Source organism: Gymnogyps californianus, chromosome 10, assembly GCF_018139145.2.
Source record: "Gymnogyps californianus isolate 813 chromosome 10, ASM1813914v2, whole genome shotgun sequence".
NCBI lineage: Eukaryota > Metazoa > Chordata > Aves > Accipitriformes > Cathartidae > Gymnogyps > Gymnogyps californianus.
This window is the reverse complement of record NC_059480.1, coordinates 1243806-1254874: the sequence shown is the minus strand read 5'-3', so window position 1 is coordinate 1254874 and position 11069 is coordinate 1243806. Positions and strand designations below refer to the sequence as shown.

Here is an 11069-nt window from a genome sequence, read left to right as displayed (position 1 = left end):
GCCCATTGGCAGATACAAAGGACTTAGGGGAGCAGTCCTCTTCTAGAAGGACTGGGGAGACTGGACCAGTATGGGGGAGAGCAAAGGTGGTGTCCAAATGCCCCAAGGGAGGTGTTATGGGATGCCCAGGAGAGCTCAGTGTATGGATACAGCATTTCAGAGGCAGGAATTTACTTCCTGGGAAGGTTGTAAGCATTTTTCCCTGCCTGTGCTGTAGAAGACATCTCTGCAAGGACTCAGCGGTGCTCCTTGATATGCAGCTGAAGCCACTGTCACAACACATAGCGCTTGCACTGAACCGATCTCGGGCACTGTGACTCACCCACCCTTTCTTAATCTGTAACAGCAGCCGGGGCCTCAAGGGCTCCGACCCACCTCCCGCCGTCCTGGTACCTGGTTATGTATCAGAGGTCTCACGGCAGGACAAAAGTCTCTGAAGCATCCTCAGGGAGAAGACTGTAATCCAGGCTCCTTGTCATCCTATTCCCAGTTTGCATGATGCTGTGACATGTAAATCAAACAAAAAATGGCCCTGGTTTCCAGGCACACTTTAAATTTAGTATCTCAGAAGCATTGCATTTAGGCTTAATAAAAGTTATGATCCGTTGATTAAATACCAGCTGAGGGCTGAAAGAGTGCTTCCTGAGCTTTATAGGGCTGCAGGCAATAAATTGTGTTGCCACCTAATTATTCTGTCTGACTGGGATCTCCAAAACAGAACACAATGCATATTTGTCACAACGCTGGGGAGGAGGACCCTGGCCTTTTTAAACTTTATCATAGCTCTGTGTTTGCAAGGGAGGCAGAGGCACCTGGGCCCAATCCCGCTTCTGCCCATGCCATAAAGCACAGCCCTACCTCTGCCTGGTCTGCCAGGGCCTCAGCACATACACTGCAGAGCCACCACGTCCTGCATCTAACTTCCCTGGGAGATTTATGCAGTCCATGAATTCCCCACCCTGAGCCAAAAAGCTTCCCCAGCAGGACAAATCTGTGCCCCATGCGTGATGGAGTCCAGTGAGATGTCTGTACCATCCCACCAGCTTCCTGAAAGGGGACAAGGACCTTCTCTACTGCAAGGCCAAGGAGATCCAGAAGCATATTCTCTCTGCTCTCTAATCTATATGGTCATTGTATTACTTGTCAAGTGGGGCTAGCCTTCTCTCTCAGACCAAAGCAAGAGTAGGTTGGCTTGAACTTGGAAGGGTTGAGGAGCCCAGCATGGCCACTTGCTCTCGGTGGGCTCAAGGCAGCTCCCAACTCATGCCCAAGGGCCAGCAGCTCTTTTATGGGCGAATTACATGTGTGCATAGTGGGTCTCACTCTGCAGAGGACAGATGGAACAAACCTCTCCCAAAGCCCTAACTCAGAGATGGGGAAGGGTGGGTGAGCATCCTCACACATTGACGTTACACCTTTAACTCAACCGGGAGCTCTCTTGGAAAAGAGGAAGCTGCGTAAGAGGAAAAGCCGCGCTGCTTACTATTCCCATAACCAATCATGGTTACCAAAATAGCTTTCTGTACTCACTATCCAAACTCACCTGCTTCAGACCCCAGGGAGAACATTTCGTTGGGGGAAGGACCATGCTCAGCAGGGGAAGAAAAACCTCTTAAGGAAAATGCTTGGAATAAAACTTTAAGACACTGGAGAACAGGTCCCAGGCTCAACTCAGACTCACACTGTGACCTTGGGCAAGTCTTTTAGTTCTTCTGTATCCACACTTTCCACCAAGGAACCTGTTGCTATCTTGAAATATATTCATGGGGTACATAAGAGTTGTCGGAGTCTTTTTCTGCATGTGTACAGCCCTAGAACAACGCAGACTCAATCTGTTATTCCCGTCATCTGAAAAACAATTTATCCTGGTCATGCAAGAGGATAGAAAGAGCTCTTTAAAAAGGGATACAAAGGGCTGATTCATCCTGAATTAACTTATCTTTTCTTTATTTTAATGCAGATGTAATCCACTCATTCTGTGTAAGAAATCTGCTGCACACTGGTGAGAGCCAACCTCAGCTCTCAAAGTACATTACAATTTTTACCTGTCCACGGGGAATGTGTCTCCAGGCACATGCATCTAGCCTCTTTGCTGGTCAGTACAGAGCATCCCATTAAAGCCCAGTGAGAGAGGACTCTCGGCATCCTGCTTGGGAAGTTTTCAGGATCAGCCCATGAACAATGAACCGACAGTAAAGATGAGTGTTCTTCCCATCTTATTTATTCAGAGCTGGGAGCAGCGAGAGGGAAGAAGGGAATTGGTTTGGGTTTTTAACACCCTGTAATAGCTTCCGCATTCCACGTGTCATTTCCAGATTCAAGTAGGTGGGAGTCTTTCTCCATCAACTGCCAATTCAGTCAATCCCCAAAATGCCAAATTGAAACAACGACACAAAATGCCATCCTACAATCACACATAGTACTATCCTGAATTGTCAAGTGAACTTTAGCCAGGGTGAAAAGTGTAAAGTGATCCGGAGCTGGGTGTCAAGCTCTGCCACAATAGAATTCAAAATAATTGTGCTGTTGTTTGACAGGTAGTAAAATTCATGGTGGTCTATTAAATCAATGGCAATATAATGTGGAACACTGCAGATTAAAAAAAAAAAAAAGCCAGAGAGTTCACAAAGGGAGGCCATTGGCAAGAATCCCTTTGGAGCTCCTAATAGGTTTGATTTGTGGCAAGAAAGGCTGATACAGGCAAGACAGAATAGACAGAGGGGAAGACAAGAATGGAAGAGAGAAGCAGGAAGAGGAAAATTGAAATAAATGTAAAAGAGGAGACAAGTGAGGGGAAAATGGGAATGAAAGAATTGTAAAGAAAGCGCTAGCAAGGTGTTATTGTACATAGATGCCTCGGTCTTACCACCTTTCACGCGTTGCTGCACTGGTGCCTATTTTATCACAGCCGAGAGCTCCTTGCACCAGCTTGTGGATACAGTCTGCTCTGGCTGCCAGGAAGAGACCTATTGATTACGTTCAGAAAGTGAAATCTGCTTTTATTATCTTAAGCAGGATTCATCCCAAACGCAGCAAACCCCTTCATTTTTATAAAAAGAACTTAAAACACTTGTCTCAAAGCCAGCATGTCAGGCTGAGGCACAATGAGTATAAAACCAGCATTGGAAGAGTAGGAATTCCTGCAGCTGGATGTATTATCTTCTCCTGGCTGGAGACCAAGTTTTAAATCCAGATAAGGAACCCAGGGTTCTTGGTGTTCACACTCTCAGGGCCAGTCAAGGATTACAGCCCACTTGTGTCATATACATTTTAAAATGCAATGGGGGCATCTTTCACCCAGGAATTCTGGTGGGCCTCAGATCTGGTAAATAATTTTGCATTAAATCACAGTGTCTTCATGAGATTATCCTTACCAGTTTCAGGGAAGCGCCTGTGCCAAAGGTGTTTGTGAAGAGGAGCGCAGATTTGTGTCTGAATACATTACACCGAAATGAGTGGGAGCTGAGGCTGGAGAAGGCTGCTCTGGCCATGAGCGTCACAGAGGTTCACCTCCCAGGTACAGCAACAGAAGGAGTTCCATCTTCTTAAGACACCCGGAGCCTGTTCCATAGCAGTGGTTGAACTGGAGTGAACCTTTCAGAAAGCCATTTAGTGAATTAAGAGGCAAGCAGTCAGGACAGATTCACTGCTCTTCATGAGAGGCTGTTCCAGCAGTTAGTTGCTCTCCCTGTCAGCATCTTATTTTCCTTTGGAGTTTATCACACTTAAGTCCAATCAAGTGCTCATCTTATGAGCACTCTGTTATAAGAGTTTGGTGAGAAGTGATGGGTCTATTAGAGCAAAGACCCCTTTAGTACCAGATGCAGGTGTTGACATTGAGATACCACAGCCAAATCACCCTCTAAAGCTTTCTTTTGGTAGCCTGAACACGCCAATTACTACGTCTCTGTGTGTAGGTGTTTGCTGAACCCCCAGCTTTTCGATGTACTTGTGCCCCCCCCACCCCCACCCCTTAGAGCGTGAAGACCAAAACTGAATGCTGCCTTTCAATAACGATCTTCCCAGCGCCATTACTGGAGGTAATATCATTTATTTGCTCCAAATCAGTACGCCAGGTGTCACAAAACCCTCCGTGCCTCAGGACAACAAAAGGAAGGAGACATTCAGCTGCTTATTTACAATAACACAAAAATCTCTTCAAATTCACTGCTGCCAGGATATGACTAGATTATAACCTCCTATAGCCCATCAGTGCTTCCTACATCTTTTGTTTCTAAATATTTGACCTTGCATTCGGTGGCATTGAAACGTGTGTTGTTTGATTTGTGTCAGCTTACCAGATCCGGATTCAGATAGCTGTGTCGGGGATCTCTCTGCATCTCTACTTGTCATACCATCAGCCCTGATTGTCTACAAAATCTGATTTTTTTCCATGCTATGAATAAGAAAAAAAAAAATTCAAAGACCACGATCCAAACATACTGCACTGATGTGATACATAGCATTGGTTACAGCGCATTGCTACTTACCATTTTGGAAATATCAGTGCATTTTATCAGTTCATATGGCCTAGATTAATTTTATAAAACCATTTTTTCTCTCCAATTGGAATGGTCTGCAGTAGTAACCGAGTAGGTTCCAGCATTCCCACTCAAAGATTTTTTTCTTTTTCTTAACTGAAAGTTATGATTTCACTGAGCAGTTTTTAGGGGAGACTTTTTTCCCCACAGCAATGTTTCCTTTTTGTTAAAAATTCCTACTGTTCTATAAGAAAAGCTTTGAGATATAATTTTTAGTAGACCAACTGAGATGGTTGTACAAGCAAAAGATCTCACTGGCTCCTACCAGCATATACATTGCAAGTATAAGAACACTGTAAGCGTATTACATCTCTATTGTTAGCAACAAGCTTATTTTTGTCTTCTCAAATAAAACTTACATCCTTTTAAGCTCCATTCAGGCTCTGCTGAAAGCTGAAAAACTTGTTTCAGTGAAGTTTTCAACATTTCAAAATTTATTCTAATTCTGCCTCAGAACAAGCTCCAGCCTTGTTGAGTTAAATCCTCAAAGAAAAACAATTTTTCAACATTTTTTCCTAATATATTAAAAATAGTTGATGTTTCATTTTGTCCTTAAACCTTGAAATTCTGCTTTCTGTTTTCATGCAATTTAATTAAGAAGCACTAATACAGTCACGTAATTTTTCCATCACCAGAAAGCTCAGTGGTTTTCTTTCTCGGTTTAGTGCATAGCTCCAGAACAGCCCACTCAATCATACCTGCTTATCAAAGACTCTTCATTTCAAGGGTCATCATGCATTTTAGTCTCAGAGTTCATCCACTCAACACAAATTGGTCCAGCTCTCACATTTCCCTCGGTCAGAAAGAATCCAGCAACTGAGGTTATAAAATGAGCCATTTTTCCAAAGGAATAAGCCCCACCACACGTTAATTATGCCATCACGTAGTAATGTGTGACTTATGCCATCCCCTGCCAGGCTTTGTGACGGGACGTGGTGGGTCACGCCGCCATTGCTGATGAGCACTAGGATAGATGAGGGATGCTCTCAGGGACAGCTGCAGGGGGAGAAGAGATGGAGAGAGACATTTTAGAGACAAGGCTGTCTTTTTTTTGCTACTAAAACCCGCCAGGTGAAAACATGACCCAGTGCAAGCTAAAAGCCAAAAGTCAAATGAAGGGCCCCGGTGGCTTGTAGGACTCTCATCTTTCCCCCAAAGCACTCACGAGGCACAGGGCAGCCTGACTGCAGCTGGGCAGAGGTTAATCATGACCAGTGTCACTTGTTGGCTCATCAGTGCCCACACTTTGGTAAAGGAGTAGCCCAGTGACGGCACACCCCATGCCCAGCCTGCTGTTCTGCCTTATCCCCGGTTTAGGCCATGAACACCACAGGCGGTGCCGCCATTTCCCTCACACGCTCCCTGTCACAGCAGAGCCAAGCCCAACCACAGCCTTTGGGTCACATCCACAATATAAAAGCGAAGCAACAATAATAAATCCCACCCAACCCTAATAATCCTGGCAAAATGCAAATCCCCCCCTCCCTCAGAGCCAACGTTATCATCGTGGGGGCTGGTATATGGTGAGTTTCAGCAGAAAAATAAAACCAGCAGGACACAACTGGCCACCTTTGCAGAGTAGGTTTCCCCACCGTGTCTGGTTGATGGCAGCGGGACCTGCCACAGCACCCTCTCCCCATGATGGGACACAAGGAGCCCACCACAGTCGCAGGTCACTAGCGGACATCTTGTCCCCACAGGGGTGAGAAGATGATGGCCAGCTCGCAGCTGAGGGGAGGCCCATGGTGCCCACAAGCCCCAGGCCAACCTGATGCCATGGAGGAAGCCATTGCTGCCTAGCTACTATGGAGGCAGCTCCCAGAGCAACAACCCTTGCTCCAGTGGAGGAGAAAGGCTGGAAGCCATCCCACACGTCTTGTTTTCTGTCCTTAAATGCATATATTGCTTGAGTTAGCAGAGACGCTGGTGTCAGGCATGGTCCTTCTGGCCCAAAACCAGAAGACTGGGACAACCAAAAGTTTGTCCCCTTTTCTGGGACAACCACAGAGAAGGCAACAAAGAGGAGGGAGATTTCTAAGGACTCCATCAAAGAGCCAAAGTGATTGGCTGAAGGAGCACGGCACCAGCTGGACATAAATCATGGAGCTGCACAACAGTGCGAGCAAATGCACTTATTTGAACGTGCCTAAGTGTACACTTGTTGCCAGTCTTGAAATAAAACCAGGTGATGAATCATTTAGCTTGTCCCAGGCACACGCTCGGCACAGGATCTCTGAAGAGACACATAGTTTAATTTTGAGTATTACATACTGCAATCTCTAAGAACAAGTGGTCCGCAAGACTTTCTTTTAGATTTCTGCTGAAAGCAACCACCATGCTTCAAATTTATATGACCCTTTCTTCTGAATTCCCTACAGATGAACCTTAAACCCTTTAAAAATCATAACTAGCTTACCTGTGGGGATACCTCCAAGAAGGTCTCAACCCAGAAGATGCTTTGTCCTTCCACAAACCTCCCACCTACATGTTCAAAACATCAGAAATCCTATCAAATCCACACTCCACTTCTGCCCAAGGGCTGTCAGGATTTGATGGCTCACATAACTCTGAGCTCACTTCTTCACCTCTCATTTCTTCTCAATCTGAAGTACAAACTTCAAAGTCCGTCAGCTGAGGTTCCTTGTTTTCCTTACTTTACAGGTTTGCAAGGCTCACTATAGGAAAAGCTATTTAAGACTCAACATTACTCCCAAACTGAGATATTTGTAATAAATACACTTGGAGTACATTATCTGGCTTTCTCAAAAATATCTCCCTGCTCTGATTTCCTTTGACCACCAATGGAAATAGAAATCTAGAGTTTCTAACTTGTCAAAGAGAAAGTTTAGGAACATTTTAAGAAAGTAATTTTTCTCCTGCAATTGTTCAACCACGACATCACAAACAAGAAAATACAGATGGATAGAAAAAGGATGTCAAATATTTTTAGGATTAATAAGTGGATGTAGAATGAGGATTTGCCTAGCATTTTATACTCTTAAAAATCAGTGGAATAACTCACCTGGCAAAGTAGGAGGCATACAGAAGCATATATGGATCAAGGCATTAAAGATAACTAGATATGAACCAAAGAGCTGTAGTAATTGAGTGAGTCATTGTGTGTGAAGAGTCACTTGGGGATCACATATTAGGAGTGTGCTGTGCCACCCCTGAACTAAAGCAGAAAAGTAACTATTCAAGGAATTTTGAAGAGACTTAACACTCTGGATTATAAAGTGCTTCTACTTTTGTCTTTTTTTTTTAAACACATTTTCAGGCATGCTTAATTATATCATGTTTAAGAGTCAGCCAAGTCTTGAAGTTACATTCTACAACAAAAAAAATTAGGAGTTTAACAAATGAATGTGCGTGCTGTCCTTTGGATCCCACTGCAAAGAATTACTTTGGTTTAAACACTGCTGTTGTCAGCTGAGAATCTGTCATTTGCTAGTGGTGTCCTTTAGCCACCTATAAAACACAATTCATAAATAAGCCCAGGTATTGCAGTGGTAATTAAAATCCAAAAGCAATTAGCCTTTTGTTTATTTCACTTGGGAATCTGACTAAAACCTAAATGAGAAAACCAAAAAAAAAAAGAAAAATCTCCAGCTTAGGCATAGTCCCAGATGTCTGAATGATGTCCTAATTAAGCTGTACTACAGCATCACAACATAAGCCGGCCCACATATATATGTATATATGTACATGTCTGCACTTGATTATGTGCTGTACAGTCCTGACAGCCTCAACAATTCATTTCCAAGATCTAAGCAGGTGGCGATTAAGGATTGAAGCACTGGGTGGGGGGGAAAAACAAGCAGCCTGCCTAAAGCTTTCCTAGAAGTGACCTGGGAACAAGTGCCTTCATCTGTGAGGATGCCAAAGGTCTGGAAGATGGCTGGAAGATCGCTGCACAGGGGTGTTTAGGCTAGAGGCATGCAGCCAGGTTCAGCAGGAGGTGGTGAAGATGTGTCTGAGGTTGAGTGGAGAGTTGCACACAACCTTCACCACTTGCAGGTCAAGCCTGAATCTGCCAGAGAGCTTCTTGGTTGCTGAGATTTGTCCCTTCTGACCCACACAGAGGAAGGCTGCAAATCATTTCTCCAGACTCTCAGAGGTGATCCCATCAACAAAATTCCCATCTACTCCAATATTTTTGGGTCTGCTCCCACAGAGGGTTGATTTCACCCTTCTGGAGCCTTTTAAAGGTGGGGCAGACCAGGTCCTTAGCAGGAGTTAGAGACATCCAGGATTAGGTTCTGGGCCTGAGTGCAGTGCCCAAATGGGAGTGAGACAGGAGAAGGGCTGTTTTCCAAGAGCAGAACTGCAGCTGTGGAGAAGTACAGGTCTGCAAACAGGAAAAAAAAAAAGGGAAATTAATTATTTCTGAAGGACACCAGGCCCAGAAAACCCCTCTGGAAATGCTGTACTCAACTTCAGACACCAGCTAAATAATACCTTGATGATATCAGCTGCTTGACTATAGTCTAGTATTCAGTAAAATCACATGCAGTACTCAGGAATATTCTTGTGCATAAAAATAACAACAACTGCGTGAAGCACCTTCACCCAACCTCTTCCTTGTGCATTATTGATATCAACCCCCCAGATTTGCATAGCTGCATAGTCTACATGCGTGTATCCACAAATTTACCTGCAAATGTCTCTAGGAAAATGGAGGGATCACCGTTTGCTGTCAGTTATGTTACAAATCTGAGCTACAATCGTGGAGTGAGGAGCAGCACCTGATCCTAGCACTGCAAAAAGGGAATAAAACTGAGGATTCTTAACCCTAATAGAAGTGTTCAGAATTTATATTTGATTTTTAGGGCACTATTTAAATAGAGTTAAATTGCATTTCATAAATCACATTTCTCGGTAAAGGGAACACGTTCAGCTTTACATCAGTATTTCAGGACTTACGCAGATGCTGAGCAAGGAAGGTGATAAACCAGTTCTCCCATGGGAGAAGCGGAGAGCGCACTCTCTTGCTCCTGTTATAGCTGAAATGCAAAGGGGGAAGAGATGAACTGTTAGATGTGGTGAGCTGGAACGAGTTGAACTTAGCTGGTTAAAACACACCCATGTCCTAACTAGTCACTAACAGCCCTATTTAAAGGCAGGCTCCCCAGGGAGCAGTTTGATTACGCATTACTTGGATGCTGAATCTGCCTGAAAAACATACATGTTTTGTGCCACATGTGCCATACCGGTACCTGGTGGTACAGTCAAACACCCCACTTGTGTTGCTTCGCAGAGCAAAATACATTGTGTTATCAGCTCGAAGCTGCTATCAGATCCACCAGCCATGCCTTTGTCTCTTGTGCTCCAGATCGCCTTTATCTGTACCAGCTGATATTTTGGACACCTTTCTTATTGCCCTCCTCAAAGGAAAGCAGACCCAGACACTCTATCCAGCTGCATTGTTTTCCCCAGCCTCTATAATTGTTTTAGGGGCTGTCTGAACTTTTTATTTCCCACCATCTTCTGCCTGTGGCAGGCATCCAAACTGACAAATGCATTTCAGGGTGGGAGCATTGGTGTGGCTTTTCTAAGAGTGGTTTAAACCTTTCAGATGCTTTCCAAGAAGTCTCCAGTAGAGCAAATAAGCTTGTTTTCCTGATCTTTCTAGATGTATTCTAGCTACAATTCCCACTTCCAGCCATTTTCCCCTCTCTGAGGGTATCGAAGGAACCTTCTAGATTCTCATAACTTGTGTTGAAACCAATCGATTCTTTGTCCTATTTGCTATTATCCTTCTTGAGGTGACTGCTTTCACAGTTTTGTTTCACCACCTTCTTCCAGAGTTGCCCACGCACAGAGGTTTTGGATGTGGAAGCCTGCCAAGCTCTGAGCAGGACATCAGTGTAGACACCTGCTGAAGTCCCTTCCAACCTGAATTATTTTATGACTGGTATAAAATATGTCTCAATCACCATTTTGCATCATCCAGTGAGAAAAAAAAAAATAAAGATGGCACCCCTGTAAGGTCAGATGCTCTGTTTTCCCTGCCTCTTCTAGATGAGAATCACTCCTACTTTTCTAATGCTAAGAGTATTTCAAGGCACAGGGGAAGCAACCAGCTATAACAAGAACATGCCTGGTGAAGATTCCCCACTGCCCAGCTAGCTGTGAGCCCGTACAGCGGCTAAGCCCTATCCCGGGGTTTAGGCAGAGCCTTTGTGCTGCCTAGAGCTCGTACTGAACCTCCGGAAGGACGCCTTCAGAGAGCAAACGCACTGCAAGGTTCATGCTTCAAAGTACACGCAGCCTGGTCTCAGAAACCTCACAGCACTACCTGCAGGCTCTCCTTCCAGTGCTTTACCTTCATGCCCTGTAAGATGTCAACGCACAAGTTGGCATTAGCTTTCACTGGCCACTGAAGAGTTAATCTAGATCACCAGAATACAGCACGCGAGCAAAGAAAACAGCCAAACTCAGAAAAGATCCCAGACTGTTATTGCAGTTTTTCCCCTTTTCTGTTTCCTCCATCTTCCTCTACCTCCAAAACATTCATTTTGCTCTTCT

General features: G+C 44.5%; 1 long non-coding RNA gene across 2 annotated transcripts; it reads right to left on the bottom strand.

Annotated features, from left to right (window-relative positions):
- Nucleotides 1–7764: 7764 nt before the first annotated feature.
- Nucleotides 7765–9533, bottom strand: LOC127020250 (uncharacterized). 2 transcript variants are annotated; one of them, XR_007767038.1, is made up of 3 exons: nucleotides 9465–9533; nucleotides 9196–9298; nucleotides 7765–8889 (listed from the first exon to the last, which is right to left on the bottom strand). It is a non-coding gene; the product is annotated as an uncharacterized LOC127020250 (long non-coding RNA). The 2 variants fall into 2 exon arrangements; XR_007767039.1 differs by lacking the exon at nucleotides 9196–9298.
- Between the last annotated feature and the right edge of the window lie 1536 nt (nucleotides 9534–11069).